This window comes from Arachis hypogaea, chromosome 12, assembly GCF_003086295.3.
Source record: "Arachis hypogaea cultivar Tifrunner chromosome 12, arahy.Tifrunner.gnm2.J5K5, whole genome shotgun sequence".
Classification (NCBI taxonomy): domain Eukaryota; kingdom Viridiplantae; phylum Streptophyta; class Magnoliopsida; order Fabales; family Fabaceae; genus Arachis; species Arachis hypogaea.
The window spans coordinates 55,800,100-55,807,304 of NC_092047.1; positions in this window are offsets into that span (position 1 = coordinate 55,800,100).

Sequence of the window (7,205 nt, forward strand, 5' to 3'; positions counted from 1 at the left end):
CACCATCCTCTTCGTTTTGACATTAAACCTCTATTCCTAACCCTGTAACGCTCTTGTTCTTGTTCTATTTGGTATTTTGTTTCTCTATTATGTTCTTATTTTAATTATGATAGCCAATATCTCTGTTTTAGTATTATGGTGTTATGCTGAAATTGCCGAAATTGCCGTTGCTGCGAGCGTAACTAGAATTGATGCTGCTGCCGCCGTCCCGGTTGCATTGAAATCGCCGCTGCAGTTGCCAGTTTAGACTAAGCAGGGATTGTTGCGTTAAACTATGCGATCGCGACATCGAGGTAGGGGGTTTAAAATGATTTTAATTTAGGAATGCCTACAAGGTTTATTGAATAACTGCAAATAGATTTAATATCTGTGAGTAATTGATTGACTATGTGAATATTGAATTGTGGCTGAAATTGTAATTGGAATTGTTGAGATTGTTATTTGGAATTGTTGATTAGTGATATTGATTGATTATATGGATTGGGATTTGTTTGATGACTAATTATTGAGAATTTCTGAATTTTAATGGGTTATGTTGGATTTGTTACCATTGAGCTGTTATTTGGTATATTGTAATGTTAGTGAACTTGGTTGGTGGTTGATTTGGAGTTAGTTTTGAGGGGTATTGAAGGGTTGGATTTTGAATACAAAATGGTTTGCTGAAAATTAGGTTCTCTTGAAATTAAACGGCAACTTTGAAAGTGAATCAGTGGCTCTATAGTGACTAAAATGATGAGAATTTAAATGTTAAGTAAATTATATTAAGTGTGATTATTGAGATTTAATTTTGAAGGTTTCATATTAACTGGAACATTAGTTATGATTTTTCAAAGTTAAGTTGTGAATCTGATTTTCTGCACTACTTTAAATGAAATCAGAAACTTTGAAAATCTATAACTAATTCTATGATGATCGGATTTGCGAGGGACTAAGTCTGGATTAAGCCTGGGAATATAGGGAGTTGGACTGGTGAATTTGAGACTTTTTCATTAAGTTTATGATTTATGGTAAATTTTTGAATTGGGGATGTCAAATATGGTTTTCTGCGGAACGTTTAACACAGCAGCAACTTGTTTCTTCTATTGGATTTTCTCCAGTTTTAATTTTGGAATGGAACCAATTTTAAATGAAACTTTGGTCCTAATACTTTAATTTCATAAAAATTTAGAATTGTTAGAGTTGTGGTTTTAAAGATTTGGGTTTTCAAAGAAAGATGTATTATGCAGTAAAAGTCAGGTTTTGTTTTCTAAGTCAGTAACTTTGAGGCTTTATAATTTTTAATTCTGGAATGATATTGAGATGCAACTAATTGGAGGTGAAAGTTGAGTATGTTTAGTATATATGATTCAAATTTCAGGGTTTTCCATTTTTTAATAAGTGAATTATGGGACTTGGAAGAGGTTGTGCTCAATGATTTGTAAAACAGAATTCTGCAGAAAATTACCTAACGTCCAAGCTACGTAACTCCTTCATTAAAAATGATATGACCCTGGAACTAATTGAGAAAGAAATTTGGATGAGTTATGTGTAACCACATTAATTTTGAAGGTAGTTGGATTTAATTTGGATTTTATATGAAATTTCAAATGTTGTATGCTGCTGCTGTCTTCTGGTTTTAAAACACTGCAGAACAGTCACGGTTTGGCTTATATTCCTGAAACTAGAGTCAGCAAAAAATTATGATTTTTGGTTTGATAGAAATCTTAATCCGAGACGGTCGCATGGATATAAAGTTCGCGTGATTCCAAATTCATTTGATATTTTAAAAACAAAATGGAAATCAGGCTGCCAGGTTGTGTTGACAATTATTTTGGATATGGAATTTAAGAAATAGATTTTCTATACTATTATCAAATGTTTTTGAGAATATATATTATTGTTGCAACTGCTGAAAGAGACTGATGAAATGTTGAGAAAGAAGGAACCCATAAGGGTGGCTAAGTCCTATTTTTAAAGAAGATTATGTCCAAATTTTTATAAAAGTAAAAGGACTTAATCAAAATGAATACTTGAGACTTGTTTAACGATAACAACTTTGTTGATTCTTTTGAGAAAATATATTTGGTTTATAAAGTTGCTAACAAGGACATGGGTTTTGTCGCGCTTGCATATTTACAATTACAAAAGAGAAAAGAGATAAAAAGAAAAAGAGTAATATAGATACAGATGAAAGAGTATTCAGAGAAAAGTAAAGAGATACAAAGAATAGAGCAATTAGAGTAGAGTAAAAAGATGCAGAGAAAAGAGAAACTAGAGCAGAGTAAAGAGATATTTGTATATTTATATATATTAGTTGCTTGATGCAACCCAGAGTTATATTTAATATATATTAGTTGCTTAATGCAACCCAGAGCCTCTGTAGGGAAACTAAGTTACCTACAGCAATTTTCCGCTTCCCCAGAGCAGAGCAGAGTATATATATATTTTCCTGCAGTAAGCAGAGGCTATCTCAAATGAGCGGCTATTATCATATGCGCATTTATTTAGGAACGGAAAATCGTATTCGGAAAATCGGGATTATTCGTGACCGGATAAATGTCGGGATTGCGGGCAGCCAACCGACACATGAGCTCATGGCTTGTACTAGGACTAGACATTCATCATATGCATCTATGTGACATTGTTTTGGTGTGTATATTGTAATTGGTTTGCCTATGTGAATAATTCTGTTTAACTGCTAATTGCTATACTTGATGTAATTGCTCTTGATTGTGCTTGAATCTCTTTACTTGTGTTTGTATCTGATTGGCTGGGTTGTAGTGAATTGGGTGTTGATTGAATTGCTTGAGCCTAAGGCCATGATTGGTTTGTGTTTGAGGTTTAGTAAAGTATGAAAGATTAAGCTGGTTCATCATAGACTTAATGAACCTATGCTTGGAACAAATTAGTCATTCATACAGTCTAGGAAAACTTTTAAGACGTATATAAAGTAAAATATGGGTTTAGGATTTTTGATAATTAATTGATGCTTCTAAAGAAGGTTTTAGATTTTTGAAAGTTGAGCCATTGGTTTTCAAAAGAAGTTTATATAAGGCGAGCGATGAATACTGCGAATGAAAGTAGTTTTCTTTTCAATGTCTCTAAATGAAATTAATTATTTGCGCTTTATTCTTTACTTTCACGGCATTCTCGACCTCTACTGATAACATGTGGTTTGGTCCTCACCCTCAAATTTTCCACCCTTCCAGCGACAGGTTTGAAGACGCAATTTGAAGCTACGAGCGATCAGTAGGCTTTCTTTATGGTTTTAATTGCTTTCATAGAGTCCCCTCGCTATTGTCCTTTGAGATTTTATTTTACATAGAGGGGTAGGTTTAGTATATTGTATTTGAGATTTATTTGGTCTCTTTTGTATAAGAATTATTATCAATAATATTTATGTGATTATTATTATTTGTGAATGTTTGAATTATGACTTTAATGAATAAAAAAAACAAAATTTTCTGGAATTTTCTTAAAACTGAAACGCGAACTCGATACAAAGGCTCGATAATTAAGTAGTTAATACTAGAGAAGGTTACGTAATGTTCTTTCTAGTGGAAATACCCTGACTTAAGCAAGGTATTTTGCTGGACGGGACGTTACAATATGGTATCAGAGCAGTCCTTCCTGTAGAGCCTTGGGAGTAGACTAACTATGCTTCATTGCATACTCTGAGTGTCTGTCATGCTTTATAGCTTGTTCTAATTACAAGAGTTTGTGTTTTATATGCATGACTATCTGATGATTAATGCTATTAGATTACCATTGCATACCTCATGGTATCAAGTTTGGCCAACTTAATACTAATGATTTATGTATATGGAAATACTAATGGGTTATCATAGACGAAATAGAAGTGATAGGTTAATGATAAACCCCATTTGTAGGGTTTATCTTGTGCTTGATTTAGGGGATTTTATATACCCTTTTACCCACATTTATCCATTGAAATAGCATGGTTTTATAACTTCTCCTTTAATTGTGCTTAAGAGTGAAAACATGCTTTTTAGGACTTAAAATAGCTAAATCTAATTTTCCTTGATTCCATTAGATGCCTTGATATGTTTGCTAAGTGATTTAGATTTAGGAGGCGAGGATTGGACCAAGGGAATGTAGGAAAAGCATGTAGAAATGGAGAACTCATGGAGAAATAAAGGAAACGCAAAAGCTGTCAACCCGACCTCTTCGCACTTAATCGGCCATAAATTGAGCTACAGAGATCCAAATGATGCGGTTCCAGTTGGGTTGGAAAGCTAACATCCGGGGCTTCGAAACGATATAAGATTTGCTATGGTTGAACCGCGCATGGTGACGCGTACGCGCATAGTATGCGCACACGCCGTTGCTGCCACCTGGTTCACTTAAAGCAAAACGTGGCCAGCGAATTCTAAAGCCTTGTGGGCCCAATCCAACTCATTTCTGATGCTATTTAAGCCAAGGATTGAAGGGGGAATGGAGATACTTTTTCATACTTTAGAAGTTAGTTACCATTAGTTTAGTTTTAGCTCAGTTTAGTAGTGAGAGTTAGTTTCTAGAGAGAGAGGCTCTCACTTCTCTCTAGAATTAGGATTAGGATTAGGTTTAGTTCTTAGATTTAAGTTTTAATCTTTGCTTTCTTCCACTTCTATCTCTCAATTCTTTGTTGCTACATTCAATCTTCTTCTATTCTTTTGTTGTAATTTCCTTTATGTTGTTCTTATATTTTGTTGTAGATCTAGTATTGTTCCTTCTACATTCTTCCAATTCAACAAGAGGTAATTCATAATAAATGTGTCTTCTTTGCTTTTCTATTGTTGATCTCTTGTTTTTGTAGTTGTAGATTTCTTTAATTCTTACATTTAATAATGTTTACTTCTATTGCACTTTATGTGTTTGTTGAAATGTCTCTTTTAGTTTTAGTGTAGATTTTGTTCCTCTTGGCCTAGGTAGAGTAATTAGTGACACTTGAGTTATCTAATTCCTTTGTTGATTGATAATTGGAGAGATTGCTAATTGGTTTGGGGTGCACTAAAGCTAGTCTTTCCTTGGGAGTTGGCTAGAACTTGTGGCTCAAGTCAATTCATCCACTTGACTTTCCTTTATTTAGTAAGGGTTAACTAAGTGGTAGCAATGAACAATTCTCATCACAATTGAGAAGGATAACTAGGATAGGACTTCTAGTTCTCACACCTTACCAAGAGCCTTTTATAGTTGTTAGTTTACTTTTCTTGCCATTTATAATTCTTGTCTAAAAATCCTAAAAAACCCCAATTATAACTCACAACCGATAACAAGACACTTCATTACAATTCCTAGGGAGAACGACCCGAGGTCCAATACTTCGGTTTATAAATTTTAGGGGTTTGTACTAGTGACAAACAACTTTTTGTATGAAAGGATTATTGCTTGGTTTAGAAACTATACTTTACAACAAGATTTTATTAGTGAATTTCTAAACCGTCAAAATGGCGCCGTTGCCGGGGACTTGCAATGGTGTTGTGTTATTGGTTATTGTATATATGTGAATAGTGTGAATATGTTTGCTTTTGTTAGCTCTTGCTAGTTTTAGGATTTAATTTTCTTGCTTCTTATTTGATTTTGTTTTCATTTTCTTCTTGCTATCATGAATTCTTACCTTGGATATGAGTTTGGTTATCAACATGTTGTAGGAAATGAGGACTATAATGAAGATGTGTATCAAGAATGGGATGACCAAAGGTGGGAGGAGCCATATGCTTATGATCAATCCTCATGGCAACAACCCCCACCAATGCACTATGAAGAAGAGTCATTCTATGATGCATATCAATCCAATAGTTATGGTGACTCACCTTGTGATTTTCAAGAACCACCACCATATGTCTATGATCCATACCCTCAACATAACTCCCAACCATACTCACAAGCCCCTTCTTACCAACCACCTTCATATGACCCTAATCCATATCCATCCTACCAACAACCATATGAGCAATATGAACCACACATAGAGCCACCACCACGCCAACATCAACATTTTCAAGAGCCACCTCCTCCACATTATTACCAAGATGAACCACCTCCAATATACGAAAATTTTCAACCACAAGATGAATACTACTTTCCACCACAACCTCCCATGGAAGAATACTCATATCCATTGAACCAAGAGCCACATGATCCTAATCATATTATCCAAGAGGAACAAGAGTCGAGGGATCATCTCAAGGAAGCATTGGATCAATTTCAAGCAACCATGGAGTGTGTTGTGCAACAAGTGGAAAGAGTGGAAAACATAGAACCACCACAATTCTACCAAGAAGAATCACCTTCCTACTATGAACCCTCCCCCCAATTTGATGAACCCTTCCACCTACCCCAATCTCTAATGGATGAGACTCTTGGTGTTCTTGTTCAAGGGCAAGAAGAGATGAAAAGGGACGTACAAAATTTCATGGCCGCCTTAGATGCGGTAACAAATCAATTAGCCTCCCAATGCTTGAACACTCAAGGAACTCCCATGGCTACATGTGGAGAATCGAATGAAGGACATAGCATGAAGGAGAGATCGGAAACTCCGGTGGGAAATGACGGAAGTTGCTTTGTATTGGAACAATTGGAGGAAGCTTTAATTGTTGAAGACAAGGAAGAAGTGGTAGAAGACTTAGGAGATGCGGAGCCTCCATGGGAACAAAACCCCTCCAAGATGATTGAAATTGATGCTAGGGAGGAAAGTGCACACCTTCCAAGGCATATCCCATATGAAGAATTGGATGGGATAGAGAAAGAATTGAGTTTCCTTGGTGATGAAGATCAAGCATCAAGTCTTAGTGGTGAAGAATCCTTTAAGCATGAAGAACCTTCTCCGGTTGGATTTAAAAGCGTTGAGGAGGTAAATCTTTCTCACCCTCCCTATTATGATTTGAGTAAAGGAAAAGGTTTAGATAAAATTGTTGAACAAAGGATTGAGATTAAGAGATCTTGTGAAGAGGTGGAAGTCCCTAGAAATAGAAGAACGAGGGTTGGTTATGCTTTGTCAAGATCTTTGGAAGCATCTTTGCCTAGGTTGTCATCTACTCCTTCACTTGAGTGGGTAAAATTCATTTCTATTAGTTTTATTGGCCCACTTGAGTATGGCTTGCTTGAAACGGATGGTCAACTTAGGATGCTTTGTGGGATGAAGCGTAAGCGAAAGATGTTTCGTGGTTGGCGTTGCAAATCAAGGCTCATTTTGGTTGATACTTCAAGAGTTGAATACAAAGGTG